The 24,665-nt window shown below is 41.3% G+C and overlaps 1 protein-coding gene and 1 long non-coding RNA gene across 12 annotated transcripts in view; one reads left to right on the top strand and one right to left on the bottom strand.

The window, feature by feature from the left end:
* ptprfa (protein tyrosine phosphatase receptor type Fa) overlaps positions 1-24,665 on the top strand; it is a 411,563-nt gene that overhangs the window by 20,370 nt on the left and 366,528 nt on the right. The gene's annotated exons all lie outside the window — the stretch shown is intronic.
* On the bottom strand, positions 194-23,563 carry LOC138762797 (uncharacterized). 2 transcript variants are annotated; one of them, XR_011357153.1, is made up of 4 exons: positions 23,316-23,563; positions 16,538-16,674; positions 14,118-14,363; positions 194-2,358 (listed from the first exon to the last, which is right to left on the bottom strand). It is a non-coding gene; the product is annotated as an uncharacterized lncRNA (long non-coding RNA). The 2 variants fall into 2 exon arrangements; XR_011357154.1 differs by lacking the exon at positions 194-2,358 and adding an exon at positions 7,051-7,283.

The raw sequence follows: 24,665 nt of genomic DNA, 5'->3' as shown, positions 1-24,665 counted from the left end.
AGGTTCGATGATGGATTTCTTCCTTTCTTTTTTTCAAACTTTTAATTAACATTTCATTATATACACAGCATTAGGAGAATAGAAATAACACAATTAAAATAGTAATCCAAGTCTACATAGTATAAGTATATAAATTCCAAAGAGTGAAAATGTGATGTTTTAGAAATAATTCTCCTAACAGAAAACATTGATAAAAAATTATTTATAATATATATTAACCCCAACTAATCTATATATAAAAACTGAGTGGCCTATCCCAAGGATCTGTTGAATAGTTTAAAACATAGCTCCACACCTACAGATAACAAAAACGGCAAAGATTATATTATGTATGGAAAAGAAGAGTTAATTCATAGAATAATGCCAGTTATTTCAATTATGTATTTATTTTTTTCCATTTAGGACAAGGAGATATTGACTTTAAAGTCAGCCAATCTATTGCTGAAATAAGGCACTGCTTCTTAACTGAAGGTAGTGGAAGTGTTGACTTCTATTCCATGTACAAAGAGGATGCTAGCTTATTTAGTTTAAAATTTGAAACTGATTTTATTTTGAACCATGGGTGTAAGTGCTTAATGGAGCTAAGAAGTGGTTAGAGTTCCCATGATCTCATTCTGTAGTAGAATAAACTAAAGGGGGAGACACTTCTAGCCCATTTTTTCATGACTGTCTTGCAATTCTGACACTTTGAAAATCTCATCCACCAGTCAGGCTTATTCTCCACCCAATTCCCTTCTTCCCCTGAATAATCACACTACTTTTCAACTAACCAGCTCATAATTTGCCTGTTTCAGCTTTTGTATCAAAAGCACTGATCCTTTGATATCTTGTCTGCACTAAATAAAAGCTGATATAAATCTTATTCCTTTCCATCTTAGGATTCTATTGCATGTGGGTTCAGTATCTTAAAAGTTCACAAACATGCTACTATGGACTCTCAATGAAAAACTCACTTTTTTCACCCTCACATTTTCTTGTTTTGCTTTCAACTCTACCATAGTTCTTCATTGTGGGTGAAATATCTTTGTAGCCTTTCCTTTCACAGCACTTGTCACAAAATGCCATTAGCTGGTGTAAACCAGAAAGTTGTGGATTATTTCCAATGATTATGAATATAATTATGGTGAAGGTGAGGGAAAGCTGTGGTGAAAGGTGCTGGATACCATCTGCCCTCTTTACTGTTCTACTCAGTTCCAGGTTGTATTTCTGATAATTGCTCTTTCAATTTCCATGAAATACCCTCCAAAGAAATGTATTATATGTTGTGACTCAAAATGTTTGCTCAGAATAGAAATGTTTGAGGCTGAAGTTGCATTCTGTAGTTGATAAATTGTTGTTGAAAATTTAATAAAACATTTTTCATTTTGAATACTTTCTCACCTTAATATGTTATTTTTCTGTATCTAAGTTGACTCTAGTTCATGCTATTATAGCATCTTTGTGACTTCATTCTCTCATCTCTTTAGGAATGAAGAGACCAGTGACGAGTTTTAGTTGACATTTATAGCTATTTGGATAGCAGAACTATCTTGAATTAAGAATGAGTAAGCTATCTACTGGCACATTATGGATGGCACCAGTTGGTGTAGCTATTAGTGCAATGTTGTTATAGTGCCAGTGAATTAGATTCAAATCTGACACTGTTTGTCAGGAGTTTGTATGTTCTCCACATGACCTGCATAGGTTTTCCCTGGGTACTCCAATTTCCATCCACCCTCCAAAAATTTACTGGGTTGTAGGTTAATTGTGTGTAATTGAACTGCACGAGTCACAATAGCCAGAATCGGCTTCTGCCATGTTGTAAATAAAATTTTAAAATGACATGATTCCTGTATCATTTATGGTTTTCATAATTGATGTTCAAACTTTAGTGACATATTTAGCTGTAAAATAAGGACCTGCCCATTTAATATTTGGATGAGGAAGAATTTATTCTGGAGGGCTGTAATTCTTTGGAATTTTCTCCTGAAGAGAGCTTTGGAGACTGGACCGGTCGGTCTTCATGCTTCAAATCATTACTCCAATTATGAATCACGAACAAATAACTTTACAATGCAAGAATGCTGTTCATGTGTACTGCAAATATCAGGGGGCCAAGGACTAACCCCTATAAAATGTTAGCATTATGTCACAAAACACCCATTTGTTGGATCCTGCCACTGAACAGCTTTGGATCCCATTTTAATTCTCCCTTAGATTTCATGGGCTTTTACATTCTGACCTGCCAGCCATACGGGATGTTTTTCAAGATATTCTTGAAAATGTTCCAACTTGCATCAGTTACAATGTAATTGTTTTAAAACAATTAAACATTATGTTGATCCATGGCCTTGTCTGAATTGATCCTCCTTGTGCCTCCTCAAAAAAAATTTAAAACAAGTTAGTCAGGCACAACAAATCCATGCTATCTTGTCTTAATTAATATGTCTTTCGAAATGAAAATTTAGATGTTCTTAAATTGATTTTATTAATTCTCATTACCTTGAGACTGATTTATCTTCAAGTTGTCTTTTTTAACTCACTCTTTTGATCTCATCTATTGGAATCTTGAGCTACTGACCATGTGAGTTTCAACCCTCCTCCAGAGCATGAGTAAATGCTGTTAGAAATTTAGTCCTGGCAATGTTTAAGTGCCACCCTTTAGCCCATGCAGGTACCATTTCCTCTGTTACCCAGACCTCATTATAATCTTGTTGAAACATGGATAAAATACATAAATAGAGCTAGCCTGGATGTCAAGAATCCTTATTAAAATAAAGGTAATGGAATTCAAGGGAAATGCAGTGCCTTGGGATGTACTGACCAAAAAAAAGTTTTTGGAGGTCCATCATCTGAGTTTCAGTTCTTTGCTGCAGAGTTCCTTCCTGAGATCAACCATTTTTAGCTGTCTCATCAGTAATTTTTAAAATCATAAATGGAATATTTGTTCATGTTCATCATGTTTAATTGTAGGTTCACAGAAAGTGAATCATTTTATGCTTCATTTCCAAAAATGGGAATAACATTCCGGTCAAGACTGATGAATGAGAAGGAATATAGTGCCATTCAATGACCATGCCTAATGAGTGTATCAAGTGATCTAATCAATCAATCAATCAGGTTTGCAGATGATAGTAAACTTGGTGGTTTATTGGAGTGGAAGAAGGTTATTTAAGGTCATTAAAAAAAATTAATCAATTGAAAAATGAGGAAAGTAATGACAGATGGAATTTAATTTTGACAAATGTGAAGTGTTGCATTTTGGGAACCTAAACCAGGCCAGGAGATTTACAGTGAAAATAAGGCACTGGAGCGTATTGTAGAACAGAGAGACTTTAGAGTACAAGTACATAGATCATGAAAGTGACACCAATTAGATTGGAGGAGAAAAATACATGTGCTTACCTTTATTGGCTGAGGCATTGTGTGCAAGATTTTGGACATGTTACAGTTGTATAAACTTTGATATGGCTGTACTTAATGTGCAGTTCCGGTCAACATGTTACAGGAAAGAAGTGATTTAAGATAGAAAAAGATTCATGGGAATGTTGGCAGGATTGCAGGGCTTGAGTTATTGAGGAGAAATTTGCTAACCTGGGTCTATTTTCCTTGGAGCAGAGGAGATTTAGATTTATAATAAAAGTATATAAAATTATAAGAGGCAGAAATAGCATAGATAGGTAGTTTCCCCACAGTAGGAGGGTATAAAACTAGAGGGCATATGGTTAAGGTGAGAGGGAAGAGTTTTAAAGAGGATGTGAAGAGTAAGTTTTTCACATGAGCATAGTTTGTATCTATGGTGAGCTACTAAAGGTGACAAAAGGCAAAGGAGGAAAAACCCAACACCCAACCCCAACCAACCAATTTTCCCCTGCAACCACTGCAACCGTGTCTGCCTGTCCCACATCGGACTTGTCAGCCACCAACGAGCCTGCAGCTGACGTGGACATTTAACCCCCTCCATAAATCTTCGTCCGCGAAGCCAAGCCAAAGAAAGGTGGTGGTGGAGGCAAGAAAAGTAATAACATTGAAGAGACATCTGGGCAGGTACTTGAATGAGCACGGCCTAAAGTGATAAGGAATTGATGTAGGCAAATGGGATTCCTGTGGATGCACATGATGATTGTCATGGACACAGTGGGCCAAAAGTCCATTTCTGAGCTGCACAATTGTCTGTCTCTAAATTGATGGTTTTCTGACAACCCTTCTCTCCCCACCGTCACAAATAGAAAATAATATAGCTTCCCATACTATCGGAGCTCATTTTTCAAAATTCTTTATCGGGGACATCACATCATTACGTAGAATGAAAGCCCAAATTTATAATTGGACCCAATTATGATCCAACTATGGTTGCCATATCTTAATGAATGTAAATAAAAACAGCCTCTCCAACTGATCAATGCCTTTTCAACATCCAAAGATACAGTTATACTTGGGTCAGCTCTAGATCTAGCCAGATGAATTATACTGAATAGTCTGCCCAAATTAACTGCAGTGTATTTTTTTTTGAAACGAAGCCTACCTGATCAGGATTTATCAATTTGGGTAAATATTGCCCAGTCTATCACCTAGTGCTTTAGCCAAAATGTTCTATTATAAAACCTCCTGCTAGATCAATGGAAATGTCTTGAACCAACACCGATATATTTTTGTTAATTAAAACTCCACCCCCACTCCACCTTGATTTGGATTTGAAAGAAGTGGAAATAACCTGCCCAACCCAGTCCCTTTTTAATTTATTATGTTCCATTTTTGTAAGATCTGGTTCCTTTAGAAAAACTATGTCTGCCTTTAATTTTTTCAAGTATGCCAAGACTCTTTTCCTTATGTGTACGTTTATACTGCTAATATTATAACTAATAAATTTTAATGTTTTACTCATATTCATGTTTACATATATCCAGCTCTGTCCTATGACCCTACTGCATATTTAAACAATACACTGATTTTTCCCTTTTTGAAAATTGCATGTGCTGCTCCTGCACTGATGATGACATGAACAAGAAACCCCAAATGCCTGCAAAAAAAGCCCAAGGTATTATCTTAACTTCCCCTTTGGGGCCATTAATTCCTCTTAAATCAAGGTATCCACCCTGCTACTATTTTACTAAGTATTCATACTTTCTTTAATTACCTGATGATTCAAAATATACTTTTTATCCAGATTTTAAAACTTCACAGTTCACTTTATCTTTCCCTTATTCTTCTTCCTGAAATCCATTCTGAGGTCCCCCTTCTTTGGCTTGGCTTCGCGGACGAAGATTTATGGAGGGGGTAAAAGTCCACGTCAGCTGCAGGCTCGTTTGTGGCTGACAAGTCCGATGCGGGACAGGCAGACACAGTTGCAGCGGCTGCAGGGGAAAATTGGTGGGTTGGGTTTGGGTGTTGGGTTTTTCCTCCTTTGCCTTTTGTCAGTGAGGTGGGCTCTGCGGTCTTCTTCAAAGGAGGTTGCTGCCCGCCAAACTGTGAGGCGCCAAGATGCACGGTTTGAGGCGAGATCAGCCCACTGGCGGTGGTCAATGTGGCAGGCACCAAGAGATTTCTTTAGGCAGTCCTTGTACCTTTTCTTTGGTGCACCTCTGTCACGGTGGCCAGTGGAGAGCTCGCCATATAACACTATCTTGGGAAGGCGATGGTCCTCCATTCTGGAGACGTGACCCATCCAGCGCAGCTGGATCTTCAGCAGCGTGGACTCGATGCTGTCGACCTCTGCCATCTTGAGTACTTCGACGTTAGGGATGAAAGCGCTCCAATGGATGTTGAGGATGGAGCGGAGACAACGCTGGTGGAAGCGTTCTAGGAGCCGTAGGTGATGCCGGTAGAGGACCCATGATTCGGAGCCGAACAGGAGTGTGGGTATGACAACGGATCTGTATACGCTTATCTTTGTGAGGTTTTTCAGTTGGTTGTTTTTCCAGACTCTTTTGTGTAGTCTTCCAAAGGTGCTATTTGCCTTGGCGAGTCTGTTGTCTATCTCATTGTCGATCCTTGCATCTGATGAAATGGTGCAGCTGAGATAGGTAAACTGGTTGACCGTTTTGAGTTTTGTGTGCCCGATGGAGATGTGGGGGGGCTGGTAGTCATGGTGGGGAGCTGGCTGATGGAGGACCTCAGTTTTCTTCAGGCTGACTTCCAGGCCAAACATTTTGGCAGTTTCCGCAAAGCAGGACGTCAAGCGCTGAAGAGCTGGCTCTGAATGGGCAACTAAAGTGGCATCGTCTGCAAAGAGTAGTTCACGGACAAGTTTCTCTTGTGTCTTGGTGTGAGCTTGCAGGTGCCTCAGATTGAAGAGACTGCCATCCGTGCGGTACCGGATGTAAACAGCGTCTTCATTGTTGGGGTCTTTCATGGCTTGGTTCAGCATCATGCTGAAGAAGATTGAAAAGAGGGTTGGTGCGAGAACACAGCCTTGCTTCACGCCATTGTTAATGGAGAAGGGTTCAGAGAGTTCATTGCTGTATCTGACCCGACCTTGTTGGTTTTCGTGCAGTTGGATAATCATGTTGAGGAACTTTGGGGGACATCCGATGCGCTCTAGTATTTGCCAAAGCCCTTTCCTGCTCACGGTGTCGAAGGCTTTGGTGAGGTCAACAAAGGTGATGTAGAGTCCTTTGTTTTGTTCTCTGCACTTTTCTTGGAGCTGTCTGAGGGCAAAGACCATGTCAGTAGTTCCTCTGTTTGCGTGATTAGTTTGATGTTCTTCCCTCAGGTAAATGCTAACTGTGATGTGAATTTAATATTATTTAATTTTGTAAATCAGGAGTTGGCATCGATTTTTTGCTCCAATTGATTTTGATTTGGCCAAGTTTTTAAAAAAATTTCCACGAGTTGTCCATGATTTTATCCCTATTTTTAGTGTTTTCCTTTCTGCAATTTCTAACATTTAAACTTTTTATTTCTATCCCTTAATATTCTTGCATGTAAAAATCTATCAGACTCTGTTCTGAAAATCCCAATGATTAAACAGCACTCCAAAGAAAGAATTCCAGATCTTTCACTGTATTTGACAACTTTCTGCTTCTGTGCCTGAATTTTAATGTTGAATTCTCTTGTTCTGAATTTCCTGTACAGAAGAAATAATTGTCCCTCTATCCATCAAAGCGTTAGTGTCATTTTAAGCAGAATAACATCAAATTTCATCCTCATGATTTAAAAGGTAGGGAATATACTTCCTTCTTTCTGCTTGGTTCTTATTTGCTTTATTGTCACCATTCTGCTCAAATGCAATGCTGGATTGTGTAATGGTTACTGGGATCGCAGCCAGAGTTCCCAGGGAGACACCTGAAGAAATGACCTTTCAGCTGTATAAAACATCAGGGAATGTTTAATTTGTTTCAAGATAAGCTAAGATTTTGGACTTTGAATCATTGTATCACAGAATATCACAACACTTGTAATAGATTCTATGTCTTAAACAAAGATTAATGATTTGCATGAATTTTTCTGCTTAACCCTTTCTATGCCAGCTTTGCATCCCTCTGCATTTTTTGCTGCATTTTAAGTTTCATTTTATAATCTGGTCATCACCATAATTTTGCTTTCATGGTCGATATTCCTTAAAATCTCTATTAATAATTTAGATACAAGATTTCAGAAGTTGTGAGGGTCATTTAAAATTTATACTTTATAATTTCACTTCAATATAATTAAATTGTCTGACTTGAGTCTTTTCCACATTCTTTTACCTTTGTTTTTCTTTTAATACTAATCCTCTACCGGCACCACCTACGGCTCCTAGAACGCTTCCACCAGCGTTGTCTCCGCTCCATCCTCAACATCCATTGGAGCGCTCACACCCCTAACGTCGAGGTACTCGAGATGGCAGAGGTCGACAGCATCGAGTCCACGCTGCTGAAGATCCAGCTGCGCTGGATGGGTCACGTCTCCAGAATGGAGGACCATCGCCTTCCCAAGATCGTATTATATGGCGAGCTCTCCACTGGCCACCGTGACAGAGGTGCACCAAAGAAAAGGTACAAGGACTGCCTAAAGAAATCTCTTGGTGCCTGCCACATTGACCACCGCCAGTGGGCTGATAACGCCTCAAACCGTCCATCTTGGCGCCTCACAGTTTGGCGGGCAGCAGCCTCCTTTGAAGAAGACCGCAGAGCCCACCTCACTGACAAAAGGCAAAGGAGGAAAAACCCAACACCCAACCCCAACCAACCAATTTTCCCTTGCAACCGCTGCAATCGTGTCTGCCTGTCCCGCATCGGACTGGTCAGCCACAAACGAGCCTGCAGCTGACGTGGACTTTTTACCCCCTCCATAAATCTTCGTCCGCGAAGCCAAGCCAAAGAAAAAAGAATCATATGTAGCATCTGACAATGCGGTTAGTCAGGGATTTGAGTTTTTCTTCTTTACTATTTTTTTTGTGTTATTTGAGTTTTTATCCATAAAAGAAAGTATATCATTTAGAATACGAATTATGGACATGAGGACATGAGTTAAGAGTTAAGGGGCAGAGGTTTAGAGGTAACATGAGGGGGAACTTCTTTACTCAGAGAGTGGTAGCGGTGTGGAATGAGCTTCCAGGAGAAATAGTGGCGGCAGAGTCAATTTTATTATTCAAGAAAAAGCTGGACAGGTATATGGATGAGAAGAAGATGGAGCATTATGGTCATTGTGCAGGTAGGTGGGACTAGAGAGGAGTGTTTGGTTTGGTGCGGACTAGAAGGGCCTAATGGCCTGTTTCCGTGCTGTGATTGTTATGTTATATATGTTATATGTTCTTTACAATTCATGAATGTTTTTGTCATACTGAATGCCTTATTAAGTTTGTGTAACTATCCATATCTTATTGAATTACATATTTTTTTGGTTAAAGTTCTTTATTAAAATCAGTAAAAAATAATTAAAAAATAATCTCTGGCGTACAAATTTTAATTCATGAAGTTTTTTTAAATTTTCACATGGCCAGATGAATATGTTTATTGTCATAAACATTGTACAATGTACATGTATACTGAAATTCTTTCTTGCTGCAGATGAATTGATACTTTGCAGGTTTTTTAAAAAAAACAGCTGCAATAATATGCTTAATTGAATTGAAAAGAGCCAATAAATGCACAAAAAAAACTTTTTCCCTACTCCCTCAGTCTTTTTATTCAGGCACCCGTCTGTTTTTTGCTCATACCTTGAAGGGCTCCCGCCTGAAATGTTGATTATATATCTATGGATGGGCGTGACCGGAGTTCCTCCAGCATTTCTTTGTTTTTATTATAATAATTATTTAGTTATCTAAGTGACTTTGCAACAGTGAAGACTATCCATTTGCCCTTAATTAGTGTAGCAAAAGGAAGTCCAAAAGTCTGATAGCAGTTGGAAAGAAACTGTTCTTCAACCAAGATATGCTGGCCTTAAGCCTTCTCAGTATGAAATGTTTTAAGCAGGGTGATGGGGGTCCTTATAATATTGGATTTGTTGAGTAATGTGCAAAGAATGAAATTGCCCCATTCATATGGATGTGACTTTTGGTTCTGTTTTGATTCCTCATTAGGAAATAAATTCTCACAATAAATAGCAACTTTCATGGCCTCGATGCCATATAATCTATTCTGATCAAAGAAGTTCTATAATGTAGGAAACAGCAGCTAATTTGTGAATAGCTAATTCCTCCAAACTGAACGAAGTTATGGGTTCAGAAAACATTTCTCCACCATTTTCACTACCAAAATTTTAAATCTTTTTCAACAGTTTATCTTCAATCTAAAATCTGACATTTAAAAAAAAGAATATTTTAAGATTCCTTCCAAAGTATATCAAAGGTCAGATTGAATCTTTTCATACATTGTTAATTCAAATTTGAGGGATTTTTACCTGTGTTTTATGATTTACAGAAATGTGCATCTTATTATGTTAAGTACAGGTTGATTGCAAAGAATGTGCATTATCCTTAAAACAACGCAAAATATTGAAATTGCACAAGACATTGGTGAGTTTGACAATCTCAGGGAATATTCCAATATTGACAACACAATATGGTTCTTGAAGAGTATCAGAGATAAAGCAAGTAATAATAAATCATATTAGCAATGCTAAAGTTACAGGAAAAAAACTTCTGAAGGACAAGGTTAGTCTACATTTAGAAAGGCAAGCATTATCAAAGAATGTATGACTTTTCAGAGAATTTTTTTCTGATCAATTGAATAGAATTTTTCAATGAGTTAGAAAAGTATATGAACATTGGCAATGCAGTTCTTGTGATATACATGGGCCTGAGTCAAGTCTTTGACAAGCTCCCACGTAAAAGACTTGTCAAAAAAGTTTGAACCCATGAAATTCAGTTGACAAATTGGAATCAAAATTGACCTGTTATGTGAGGTCGAGGCTCTTCGGGTGTTGTATTTGTTATTGGCATTCTGTAACCAGTGATGTGGAACCAGAATTAATCCTCAGATTTTTTTTATTGTTTAATATGAACATTAACAATTTGGATGTGAATAGTTTGCTCGCAGATGAGATGAAATTTGAAAGTTATTCAAGTCTAAGGAAAAGGGATCAGAAAAAGAGCTGATCAATGGCAGATATAGTTCAATCCTCAAAAGTGTAAGGTAATAAATACATCTTGGAAGGAAAATAAGGCGAAAAAATGCACAATGAATGGTGGGGATCGGGGGAGTAATAAGGCATAGAGGGACTTGTACAACCAAGGAAAAAGAATCCCGGGAATGTATATGATGTCTATGTATCACAGTGCGGCTTTCGCGCTAACAGAGGAACCACTGACATGGTCTTTGCCCTCAGACAGCTCCAAGAAAAGTGTAGAGAACAAAACAAAGGACTCTACATCACCTTTGTTGACCTCACCAAAGCCTTCGACACCGTGAGCAGGAAAGGGCTTTGGCAAATACTAGAGCGCATCGGACGTCCCCCAAAGTTCCTCAACATGATTATCCAACTGCACGAAAACCAACAAGGTCGGGTCAGATACAGCAATGAGCTCTCTGAACCCTTCTCCATTAACAATGGCGTGAAGCAAGGCTGTGTTCTCGCACCAACCCTCTTTTCAATCTTCTTCAGCATGATGCTGAACCAAGCCATGAAAGACCCCAACAATGAAGACGCTGTTTACATCCGGTACCGCACGGATGGCAGTCTCTTCAATCTGAGGCGCCTGCAAGCTCACACCAAGACACAAGAGAAACTTGTCCGTGAACTACTCTTTGCAGATGATGCCGCTTTAGTTGCCCATTCAGAGCCAGCTCTTCAGCGCTTGACGTCCTGCTTTGCGGAAACTGCCAAAATGTTTGGCCTGGAAGTCAGCCTCAAGAAAACTGAGGTCCTCCATCAGCCAGCTCCCCACCATGACTACCAGCCCCCCCACATCTCCATCGGGCACACAAAACTCAAAACGGTCAACCAGTTTACCTATCTCGGCTGCACCATTTCATCAGATGCAAGGATCGACAATGAGATAGACAACAGACTCGCCAAGGCAAATAGCGCCTTTGGAAGACTACACAAAAGAGTCTGGAAAAACAACCAACTGAAAAACCTCACAAAGATAAGCGTATACAGAGCCGTTGTCATACCCACACTCCTGTTCGGCTCCGAATCATGGGTCCTCTACCGGCACCACCTACGGCTCCTAGAACGCTTCCACCAGCGTTGTCTCCGCTCCATCCTCAACATCCATTGGAGCGCTCACACCCCTAACGTCGAGGTACTCGAGATGGCAGAGGTCGACAGCATCGAGTCCACGCTGCTGAAGATCCAGCTGCGCTGGATGGGTCACGTCTCCAGAATGGAGGACCATCGCCTTCCCAAGATCGTATTATATGGCGAGCTCTCCACTGGCCACCGTGACAGAGGTGCACCAAAGAAAAGGTACAAGGACTGCCTAAAGAAATCTCTTGGTGCCTGCCACATTGACCACCGCCAGTGGGCTGATAACGCCTCAAACCGTGCATCTTGGCGCCTCACAGTTTGGCGGGCAGCAACCTCCTTTGAAGAAGACCGCAGAGCCCACCTCACTGACAAAAGGCAAAGGAGGAAAAACCCAACACCCAACCCCAACCCACCAATTTTCCCTTGCAACCGCTGCAATCGTGTCTGCCTGTCCCGCATCGGACTGGTCAGCCACAAACGAGCCTGCAGCTGACGTGGACTTTTTATCCCCTCCATAAATCTTCGTCCGCGAAGCCAAGCCAAAGAAGAGAAGAGAAAAGACTCTGTCAATAAATTTGAACTTTGAAACTTTGATATAAAAGCCCAAGGATCTTTGAAGATAGCAGCTCAGACAGATGAGGTAGAAAAAAAGGCAAATGAGATGTATTGGACAAGTTGTTTAAATGTGAAGGAAAGTTCATAATGCAAATAATTCTCATTGGAGTGCCTTTATAGACAGATTGGAATTGTCCTGCCTTTATGTGGAGAACATACCCAGGAAATTTTGTTGTTTTGGAGGCTTAGTTGGTCTGAGATGGAAGTCTGTGGTATGAGAGCAATTAATTCACATATAAAATTTAAAAATATTAACAGCTAAAATATTGTACAATTTTCTAATACATTGGCACATTATTTTTCAAATATATTTGACAAATGAGCATGCCAGCATCAAAAATCAGTTATAGGTTCAAATGTTGTGTTAATGCTGGATTAAACCCTCTCTAACCAACCAGATCATAATGCTATTTATTTATCAATAACAATTTATAGAAAATAATTCCACTTTTGCTGGGATGTGTTTTGTTCACAAGTGTTGCCTGAACTGAGTATTTTCAGTTTTCTGTTTTTATTGTGCATCTTTTAAAGATCTAATACATAATCGTTATTAAATACTTGCTCCAAAATGGAGTTTGCAATCTAAGGTACAATAATGCATTGTGCTAGAAATTGGAATGAACAAAATCTATCCATACGTATGTAAGAGTTGCATCCAGTGACTGCAATTACCATCATTTCAAAAGAACCCACAGGAATTGTACTGTTAGCTGCTGAAAGGTTGAGGTCAAGTCTTAGAGTTACTTTGTAAAGCAGTCATTTCTTTGTTTGTGTCATCAACCCTGCAGGGCAGGTGACTCGAGCAGGCAATTTCATTTCAAGATTCTACTTGGAATTCAATTTGTTTTTTTTAAACAAGGCTGATTCTGTGCAAAGAATCACAAATTCTGAACAACAGAAAGTGTGTTGGAATCTTTTCCAGATGTAAAATTCCCACATTTTGAACATAAGAAATAAATTAATACAATTTGCTATAATTATAATTTCTTTAGTGAAAATAATATTTTTTGTGTAAATATTTAGGATACTCAGCTTTAACATTTAAAAAAATAAAACTCAGCAGGTTGTTTCACTTGATGTATTTCTTTCCTTGGTGATAGCATGAACAAGAGACAAAGGGGTATTCATAAACCTAGAAAAGGGGAAGCTTTCTTTTACACATTGTTCTGAGACAAATGCAAAAATAGCCTCTTGTTCTGGACAACTCACCTACTCTGAACTCGCTGAGCCAAAAGGCACATTTTAAGTTTCATGTTTTCTATGTGATGCTCCCTCGTGCCAATAAGCAAGCTCCAGAAAACAGATGAGTGTTGGTGATTCATCACAAACGCAACTAATTGATAACTTTCTCAGGATTCTTCAAATTTTCTCTTGTAAAAAGCATGTCTGATTCACCACACCTTGACGATTTTCTCCCAGTCACAGAAAAATAAATGCAACTCTAAATTTTTTTTATTTGTAGACAAATCTGAATCCACATAGTTGTCATTAGTTTCTGATAATCCATTATACCCTAGTATTTGCAAAATTCAAATCTTAATTTGTTTACCTTTTTCATTTTATGGAGCAAAGTGACCCTAAACTTGGAACTTACTGTCATAAGATTTTCTATCATTTGAGCTGCTTTCCTTTGAACACTTCTATTTTTATCATAATTCATTTCTGATGAAGTATTTTGGAAGCATTGACTGTTTGTAATTTAATGGGCCTCATGATAGTTTATGGGTATGTGGGGAAAAATTAAAAACAAAAACCATCAGTGTTGGACTGATGTAAATGGATGGTTGATGGTCAGTGAAACTGAGGGTCAAAGAGACTGTTTTCCTGCTATATATTTCTATGACCATTATAAGAAGTAATTTAAGGATAAATTCACAAAAATGTTGAAAGAGCAGAAGATATATCCTTACCTCCCATCGATTCTGCGTGGACCTGCTGAGTTCCTGCAGCATTTTTTTTCTATTTACTCCAATCACAGCATCTGTAGACTTTCTCGTTTCACTCCAGGGATAGAGTGAGCCTTCTCTGAGACCAAAGGAGAAATCCATGTGTGGAGCCAGGGATATGCACAATGGAAGAGCTGGCTATCTCTGCCAGTCATGATCATTTTTGCTTGTTTTTCTTTCCCTTTTTCCTTCTTTGTATGGTCGGGCCTGCTGGAAATGCCCCATAGCATTACCATTAGAAATATATTGCACAAAGAAGTTTAACCTGACCTTAACAGCCACATTATGATGTTGGCCTAGAAGAAATATTTTTTTTAAAACTCTCATCCTGTCCACCCTGCATCAGAAAGCTAACTTGTAGTTTCCCCACTTGATCTGATGAAGGGTCCTACACCTGAACCATAAACTGTTTATCTTTCCACAGATGCTGCTTGACCTGCTGAGTGTTTCCAGCATTTTTTTTGTTTTGATTTCTGGTATCTGTAGTTTTGAGAATCATTAAGTAGTTTAAGATGTTTGAGTTGAACGTTTTCATTAATTTTTTTTACATTTTTGTTATTTAACTTGGATCATTAGGGATTAAAAATTCAGAGGCATTTGATAATAATGAGTTGTCAAAAGACAATTGAGTGTACTACTTTGCTAAATTTGGTGGTAGCTGGATATTATTTCTGCATTTGTGAACTTAATCTGTGTGACTTTCACTAACCCTGTTTTCCATTGAAAACTGTCTCAGGCAATTTGCAGCAAAATGTCTACATACTGTGAAGCTTTTTGACATGCATTCTATTGTTTATTTTATTAAGTAGAATTTACTGTTAGGCCGGATTATTTGTGCACTCATTTGTATGGATATCCAGAACCGGAGTACAATTTCCAAACACGTTTCAATCAATATGGAAAAAAAAGGGGAAAATCTTGCAAGTACAGTTGTCTTTAACTTGAGTTGAATTTGAACATTCCTTACAATTGAGATCATAAGCTGTCCCCTCCTGTATCAATTCCCTCCCCCATTATTCAAAGAGCTATCCCCACCCACTATTACTTGGAATCTTTTTTCCTTTTCAGCCCTCCCACCCATATCCACCTATGATCTCTTGCCTGTGGGTCTGTGCTCCTCCCCCAGCCCATCACCCCACAGTTTTATTCAGGCACCTGCCTGCTTTTGGCTCAGATCTGAAACGTTGGTTACCTATCTTTGCTACATAAAGAACACTGCGTGACCTGCTGAACTTCTCCAGCACCTTTATGTATTAAATTAAAATTGTGATCACTTTAATAAATTTGTTTCTGATTTATTTGGGTAATCATGCATCTCCATTGTTATCTTGGGTGTTGAAGTTTGCCCTTAAATTTTCTCTTTTACAAACAGATCACAGCAGTGACAGTTTGATAGACACAACCTCCCTGCTGTTTCAGTGTACTGTCTTTATTTTAATCATGTCTGTTTGCAGCATCTGTGAAATGCTTCCTCTTGTGTCAGTGAATTATCATGTTGTATTCTCAAGGGAATGTCATCTTGTTTGATATTATGTTTTGATGGGAGATGTTTTAAGTTTATCAGCATTTTGGAAGGCCGATAATTGGGTTTTCTCCAATACTATCTCAATGTTCATGTATATATTTTGGAGATGAATCCAGAGTTTGAACTTGGTGGAATGCACTTACTTTAAGGATTTATAATAGATGTACTACTCTTTCCGTGTGTATGTGCGTGAACTGTGGTAAGGAGAAACACTGATTCATCTAGTTGCATATGAACAGTTGCTAAAGTTTGTGGGCAATCTAACATTATTTGTGGCATTATAAAGGATTCTGGGACTTTTGCTGTAAAAAGTTGCCAACATAAAATGCAAAGGATTATGAGGCTGTTGCTTTAGAAGTAGACTGCAGGCCTTTCTGTTGATAAGGAAAGAACATTAGCTGAAGAATGTAACAGCATAAAAAAGATTTATTAATCTTAAAACAACAGAAGTCTTTTAACATTGTCTTTGGTATAGACTGAAGCTGACAATATTTCATTGTGACAGGAAGATAAGCAAGGAACAGTTTCTTGAACGTGGCTAATCAAAAAAGCTGACAGAAATGAAAATATTGAACTACCAATTTGTCAATAATTTGTGCCAGTTACTAAGCATCTTGAGCAAAGAAGCTCAAGAACCACATGTAGACATTGGTTCCAGTTTACTATATAAATTACGTCTGAAACCTGTTAAGCTGAGTTACCTTGTACTTGCTCTCTCCCACTTATATAACTGAAACTGAATATACTGCTGTAAATTTAAGTGCTTTTGATGTTTTAATCAGGTTAACTTTATGCAGGCAAAACCTTGTCACTAAAATATTCATTTCTTATCCAATTAAAATAAAAATAAATTACATACCTTTAATTATATTTCACTGATGACTTGGCACTCCTTAACAGGTCCTCATTTTGCAGTACTTGTTTATAAAATTCCTTGCACTGACAGTCTATGTTCCATTTATATTTGCTGTGGTCACATCCAACGTGTTCTTTTATCTATTGAACATTCATTAATGAGAAAACAGGCTCAACATTACTATTGTGAACAGGTATGCTGAACATGGACTGGGATAAAATTAACAACTGAAAATTGCTCTTCAAATTTAATTTGTTGAATACCTTCTTTCATGGCATAACTTGCTTTTCTATTCTTTGGGATTACATTGCATCTCTTGATCAAGTTTTAAAAATAACGTCAACTGACAAAAAAAAGTTGTCAATTTTTATTTCCTCCTTTTTTAAAACGCATGATGATGGAGGTTTAAAGATGCTGTGTGTTGGTTGGGGAGGATATGTCCAGTTGGGTCCCTTGAACCAAGCCATCAGGGCCGGTTTGATTGCCAGGTAGCAATTATCTCTCTTCTTCCCCACCCCCTCCCCCCCCCAGAACCAGAGATGCAGATGCTGTCGTCTTCAGTTGTGATACACCTTTGCTTGAGCGTCCTGCCCTTGCGACGTGGCGACTGTGTGTTGACTGGTTGGTTTGCATCCAGGTGTGCTAGTTTGAGGCAGTCAACAGTGAATGTCTCCTTTCCCACCTATTCCCAGCACATATGGTCACCTTGTATGGTCCTTCACAGAGCTCTTGTAATAGTGCCTGGTGTGTTGCCCTGCGGATAAAGACATTCTTGCAGGTCCTCAAGTCCTTGGGGATGAAAGTTTTTGTTTGCCCATGGTGTGTGGATGGCACGGGCCAAGGTACCCATTCTTCCTTGAGCTTTTCCATGGTTGCTGCGGGTGGCTCATCTGGGTCTTTGGTGGCAGGCACGAATTCCCCAGGAATGACCAAAGGTGAGCTGTACACTAGCTCTGCTGCTGAGCCATTTGGGTCTTCTGTAGGGGCTGTACGGATCCCCAGCAGGACCCACGGAAGCTAGTCTGTCCAGTTGGGTCCCTTGAGCCGAGCCATAGTGCTGCTTTTAGGTGTCTGTGCAGCTGCTCCACCAGCCCATTTTCCTGGGGTTAGTATACTGTGGTATGGTGGAGCTGCATCCCCAGTAGGTTTGCCAGTGCTGTCCATAGGCTTGAGGTGAACTGTGAACCTCTGGCTGAAGTCATATATTCTTGGACTCCAAACCTTGCCACCCAGGTGCTTATCATGACTCTGGCAGTGGGACTACTTCTGGCCATCATGTGAAGTGATCGACCGTTGTCAGTAGTTATCATGCCTCCGGTTCACTGGCAGTGGTCTAACAATGTGTATGTGGCTGAACTTTCTTCATGTTGGTTCGAACGACTGGAGAGGATGCCCTGGTGTGCTATTGGACTTTTGACATCCGGTACAGTGTGCAGGTTCTGGCCCACTGTCCTTCCGGAGGCCATGCCAGATGAATTTGCTGGCTACCATGCCAACGGTTGTTCTGATGGCTGGGTGTGCCAAGTTGTGTGCCATATTGAAGACTTGTTGCTTCCAGGTCACAGGTACTGTGGGGCGGGAGTGGGAAAGGAGCACTGTGTTACCTCTCTCTACTAGACGGAGTGCTGACACCGCAGTTCTGTATGCTGGTATCTCTGGGTCTGCCTGCTGCACTTCTGCCTCTGGTGTATAGTCTATCCCCCTGGGACAGGGTCTGTAAGCTCTGCACTGTTGTTCATGATAAAGCATCAGCCACCACATTGGTTTTCCTGGTTATCTGCTCGTTGTCAGTAGTGAATTCTGACGCGTATGATAGCATCAGCCACCACATTGGTTTTCCTGGCTATCTGCTCGTTGTCAGTAGTGAATTCTGACGCGTATGATAGCATCAGCCACCACATTGGTTTTCCTGGCTATCTGCTCGTTGTCAGTAGTGAATTCTGACGTGTATGATAGGTGCCTCTGGTGTCAAGCCGACCTCGGGTTTGACACTTCATTAAATGCAAAAATCAGTAGTTTATAGTCCATAAAGACTTTGAATTGTCTTCCAGAAAGTAGTGGAAGTATTGGACCATGAAGTACAGTGCCAAGAGCTCTCGGTCAAAGGTGCTGTATTTCAGTTTGGGTGGTCAAAGGTGCCTGTTGAAGAAAGCCAGAGGCTGCCATTGTCCCTCAACCAATTACTCTACTACTCCTCCGACTGCCATGCTGAATGTGTCCACTATGAGGGCAGTCGGAGTGACTGTCCTGGGGTGCACCATCAATGTGGCGTTGACCAGTGCCTCCTTTACCTTCTCAAAGGCCACTGATGATTCCTTGTCCCAGGTGATTCTTCTTCCCTGCCATTAACATGAACAGGGAGCACATGATGCAAACCATTGGTGGTATGAAAAGGTGGTAGAAGTTGATTGTAATAGTGAATTCTTGTAGGCCTTTCACCATATGAGGCTTGAAGTGCCTGATGGCCTCTACCTTCTCTGGCAGCGGTGTTGCTCCATGCCAGTTAATCCTGTGGCCCAGGAAGTCGATGATTTCGAGCCCGACCTGGCTTTTGGCCTAGTTAATTGTTAGGCTAAAGTTGCTCAGGTGGGTGCATAACTGTTGCAGATGGGCTGCATGATCCTTGTGGTCACGGCTGGCAATTAGGATGAATGCAAACTTGACATCCCATCCCACTGCATCCATCAGCCTCTGGAACATTTGAGTCTGAAGCAGCAAACTTGGTGGGCGAAGGATCCGTAAAGTCTGAAGGGCACCTCAAGAACTTGAACAGGCTAAAAGGGATGATGAGGATGGTCTTTGGGATGTCGTCTGGGTGGACTGGGATCTGGTGATAGCCCTGGATGAGGTCGACTTTGGAGAATGTACGGGATCCCTTAAGGTTTGCTGTGAAATCCTGTATGTATGGTACAGGATACCTCTCTTGTGTGGTGGCCTTGTTCAGGTGGCAGTAGTCTCTGCATGGATCTTCATGCTGGCAACCTCCTGCTGCCTTTGGCACCATGTGCAGCAGGGAGGCACGGGCTGTCAGAGCGCGTTATGGTCCCCACTTCCTACGTCTTCTTGAAGTCTTCTCTGGTAAGGTTGAGTTTTTTCTGGTGGAAGATGGCATGCCCTGGCATGAATCAGAGTCCCCTTTGTGAGAATGTGGTGCCTCACCCTGTGCTTGGGCTCAGTCGAGGTGAACTGTGCCGCCAGTATGGAGAGGAATTCTGCTAGGATGCGGGTGAATTCATTACCTGAGAGGGTGATTGAGTGAAGGTGGGGGGTTGTAAGCTTTTCCTTGACCAGGGGAAAATGTTTGGAATTTCTTGGCTGGTACCAACCACCACCATTTCAGGCCTACCAGTAGGCAGTGTACCCAGAGAAAGTCTCCGCTCAGGAGAGGTTGTGCCACCGCTGCCAGAATGAAGGTCCACGTGAAGTGGCTGTCGCAGAAATGGAGTGGGATGGTGCGGGTGCCAAAAGTCTGGATTCTGCTGCTGTTTGCTGCCCTTGGGGCCAGGCCCAGCTTCCCGTTCTGGGTGCCGTCGACTGAGGGGGGTGGGGGTGGGGGTTAAGTACGGTGACCTCCGTGCCTGTGTCCACTAGGAAACACCAACCTGGGAGTGTGTCCCAGACATATAAAAAGCTATCTCTTAGGCCAGCTGTCATGGCCATCAGTGACGGATGGCCATGGCATTTCCCTGAAACGTGCGGCGGGAGGCGAGGTTGACATCGGCATACTTCCATACCTCATCGTTCATGGTAGAAACAGTATTATTCCTCAGGAGATTCCACTTGCCTTTCTGTCATCGGGTTCTGCCTCGTTTGTCGCTGCATGCAGGCCTAGCAACTTGCTTTACCGATGTGCCGATATCCCGCTTTGCTTTCCAGAGCACATCCACCTGGGCTGTGACATTCCAGGGGCTGCTGAAGTCCTCATTGGCCAGCAGCAGTCAGACATCTTCAGGCAGTTGCTCCAGAAAAATCTATTCAAAGAGCAGGCAAGGCTTCTGCCCCTCGGCCAAAGCCAGCATATCATTCATGAGGATGGATGGGGCCCTGTTCCTCAGGCCATCCATGTGCAGAAAATGGGAGGCGCGCTTGCACATTGAGAGCCTGAAAGCACAGATTAATAGCTCTTTTTGGGTCTCATATTTGCCCTGTTCTGGAGGCTGCTATAGAAAATAACAACCCCTGCTTCAGTGTCCTGGTCTAGTGTAGTAGTACTTTGTGAAATCGGTGGAGATCTGCTGCATTTGAAATTGAGCTTCTTCCTGTTACAACCACTCCAGTCGTTGCGATGTCTAGAACATTGGCAGTTTTAGAGAAACAGTGTGGAACTTAGATGGATTGGTCATCTTCAGGACCAAATTCTGTTTTGACCAATCGGGGTCACCGATGTAGTTAGGCACTACTGCAGAGCGAGAGAAGAACCACACACACACAGATGGAAGTGAAGTCAAGAATGATTTATTGATTTTTCCCAGCCCTGCTTTTGTAGATCCTGCTTCCCTCCACTGGGGCTGGTATTCTCGCCGCTGGAGGCGGATGGAGAGCTGGCCTTTGATTGGCTGTGGTTCCCATTGTTCAGGCTCCTGGCCAGTGAAGACCATTAGTGCTCACGGGCTTTCTGCGCCCGCCGTGTTAGTCTGCCATTTTGAGTGCTGGTTTGTTTGTCAGGCAGCAGGCCACCACAGCAGCAACCTTATCAGCAAACTTTATTCTCGCGAAAAAATTTCATTGTGATTCCTTGCATATGTGTATATTCCGTAAAAGATGAGACAATTTATATCTTTGACAATCTCTGCAATGATTATAGAGCTATTATACATGTTTTACTCTTCCAGTTGATGTTTTATTATTTTTTTTATTTTTGCAGTAGATTTTGACCTGGCACTTGAAAATTTGGATACAATGATGGTATCATAATCAGTCATTTGAGCTGAATGACTGATTATAATGAACATTGTGGAAGGCCATTACAACTTCTGCAGCTATTATTTTATCAAATTTGTTATCTTATCAGTTTATTGTGTAGTTGAGGAAAGCATACATCTTTTGTGCTTCGTTGTTTTTATGTGCTGCTTTATATCTGACTTCCTACCATTTTCGATATTGAATGAAGAATTTAATACTCCACAAAGAACTTCAAAACAACTTTTCCCTTATTCATCACGAAATTGACACTTTTGTTTTAGTATGTTTGGATTAAATTACAAAACACAAATGAAAAATATTTTGCTAGTTTACTAGTGCAAAAAATTAACAAAATCAAGCCTGGTTATTTCACTGATCCATCACTAACAACTGCAAATGCACATCTAACGAGCTGGCGGGTGACGGCCATTGGCTGCAATTTCGAACTAGTTCATTACTTGTCGCAAATACTTTCTGTCTTCTGGTGACTTTCTTCAACATAATAGTGGAGTTATTTAATGTTTTAGTTTTAATGAAGTAAAATTCGAGTAGTACAAATAAAATTATTGAAAATTCCAAATAGTACAGCTCTAAACTGCTGAATTTTACAATTTTATTTAAAAATATTACTGTATATATTCATGTATCATACTCTCGCATTATACACGAGAGTAAAAAAAATTTTCTGCGAGCGGTAGTCGGCAGCGTGACTCGTGTGGCCGGTCGGGCGAGCGGTAGTCGGCAGCGTGACTCGTGTGGCCGGTCGGGTGAGCGGTAGTCGGCAGCGCGACTCAGGAGGCCGGGCGGGCGATGAGATGCGAGCAAGACTCAGGAGGCTGGGTGGGCAAGCAGAGAGACACCAGCATGACTCAGGTGGGTGAGGGGAGAGGGGATCATATTTTTCCCCTCAAAAATCGGGGTCGCATTATACATAAAACGCATTATACACAAATATTTATGGTAATATATGCCATTTAAGGCATCTTGATGCAAGACACAGGATGAAATCAATAAATGCAGGACATATCCTTTATATATGGGACGTCTGACAGCCCTGCCTGTAAGGAGTTTGTACCTTCTCCCCATGCCTCCAAGTGCTCCAATTACTCCCACCTTTCAAAATGTACAGAAGTTGTAGGTTAACTGGGGTATTTGGGCACAAATGGCCTTGTGGGCCTGTATGTATGTGAAGTTAAAGACAGCCTTACCAAAGGGATCCAAAGAGGAAAACAGATACAGTACGTTTCCGATTATCCGAAATGCTTGGGACCCGACATTTTTGGATTAACTCTTTTTCCGGATATCTGAATATTGGTTTTAAGTTGCCCAATAGCATCATCAGAATACTTATATTGGCCATTGTCAAACCTGCCCGGGAGCCCGAGGTCCCCGCTCCTGCCACTGTCGCCGATCCCTGACACCTCCCCACTTCGATCACTGTCCCTGTCCGGGAGCCTGAGTTTCCCGCTCCTGCCCTGGAGGCTTCTCTCCTTGATGGCGCCGAGACAGTGGAGAACCAAGTACCCAGTGGAGAATGAAGAAGAAATGGAAAGAGGGGAAGGAGGGAGTTCCCTGAAACAAGGACAATCTCCTCATGTGCTGCCTGACCTGCAACTTCCTCCAGATTCCAGCCATTCAGCACCTGTCTTCCCAGCCAATTCAGAGCTATGTTGTTACCAAACTGGCGCTAACAGCATGTCAGAGCTCCACATGAGCACACTGGGTGAATTTTAAAATGTGGCTTCAGGTTGCCGTGCACACACACACCATCACCCCACCGCCCCCCCCCCCCCCCCCACCACCACCAATGAAACATTTCTCCAAACACAATACACTGTACATAATGATCACATAAATTATATATATTTGAGTTATTTACATGGCTGCTGGATACTGTTCGTTAATCTCACATTCTGTGGGAAGAGGCTATTAGCTAGCCTGGCACACCTGATTTTATTGCTCCTGTACCATATCCTTAATGATAGAAGGTTAAAGATTATTTGTGCTGGTTTGGGTGGGTCTTCTATAATTCCTTGAACCTTATTTAGGCACGTTCCGAGTAAATATAGTCGATAGAGGAAAGGGATCTTTTTGGCTGTTTTAATGATGCTCTGCATTGACCTGGTCTGAAGGTTTGCAGCTACCATACCTCACAATGATGCAGCAAAACAGGACAATCTCCATTGTGATCCTGTAAAAGATTGTCAAGATGGGGGGTGGTAACCTTGCCTTCCTCAGCCTCCTTATGAAGTGTAGGCACTGCTGTGTCTTCCTGACTAATGAGGAGGAGTTATGTGTCATATACAATTGCTCTCTATCCATTCCATGCATCTGAATAATTCTAGCTTTCAACCTGTTTTAATATTTAACTTCAAGTCTCGTTGGTTCCTCAAAACATTACAAGCTAGGAAGCTTGATTAATTTTTTGATTAACTAATTGATTAATTTTTATTTTATTTGAGAAAGCCAGCAGCTGACTCCTTTAATATTAGTATATCTCATGGCCCATCCCTTCGTAAGCGAAGATATACTTGGTGCCTTGTAGCTCTTCTGTCCTCACAGAACTTTTGTTCTGTTTTCCATGGAGCTTTAGGCACCATGTGCAGGGGCAAGAACTTGGAAGTGAGTGCTTGCCCAAGACAAACATCTCCCTCTGGGTCCCATGCCACTGGGCATGACAGCTAGAGTGACGCGGGATTGCCCCGCAGTGGTCTGTTCCAAGACTGAGCTCGCTGGCTGTTGTCTTTACGGATCCTTCGCCCACCAAGTTTGCTGCTGCAGACCACTAGGGAAACTTCTCCGCGCTCTGTCACAGCTGCCAGCCCCTGCTGCCAGACTGACGTGCTATTTACCCATAGCTGGGGCCTTTTCCAGGTACTGACGGCTGGGCTAGCCAAGCCCAGGGATTTGAAGTCAGAGTTACAGTCTAGCCTTTGCCTGAAGAGGCAAAACCTGCAAGGCAGCAGGTGGTATAATGCAACAAATATTTAATAATTTTTCATATATTCACTTGGGCAGCAAGGTTGGCATAGCAGTTAGCACAATGCAGTTACAGTGCCAGCGATCAGGGCGGGGTGCAAATCCCATGGCTGTTTGTACATTCTCCCTGTATCTGCATGGGCTTTCCCTGGGGGGGATTCTGGTTTTCTCCCACCAATTGAAACATAACGGGGCTTGTAGATTAATTGGGTGTAATGGGTGGCATGGACTTGTGGGATGAAAATGGCCT

The sequence above is a fragment of the Narcine bancroftii genome, chromosome 5 (genome assembly GCF_036971445.1).
Source record: "Narcine bancroftii isolate sNarBan1 chromosome 5, sNarBan1.hap1, whole genome shotgun sequence".
NCBI lineage: Eukaryota > Metazoa > Chordata > Chondrichthyes > Torpediniformes > Narcinidae > Narcine > Narcine bancroftii.
This window is presented reverse-complemented; position numbering and strand designations above follow the sequence as displayed.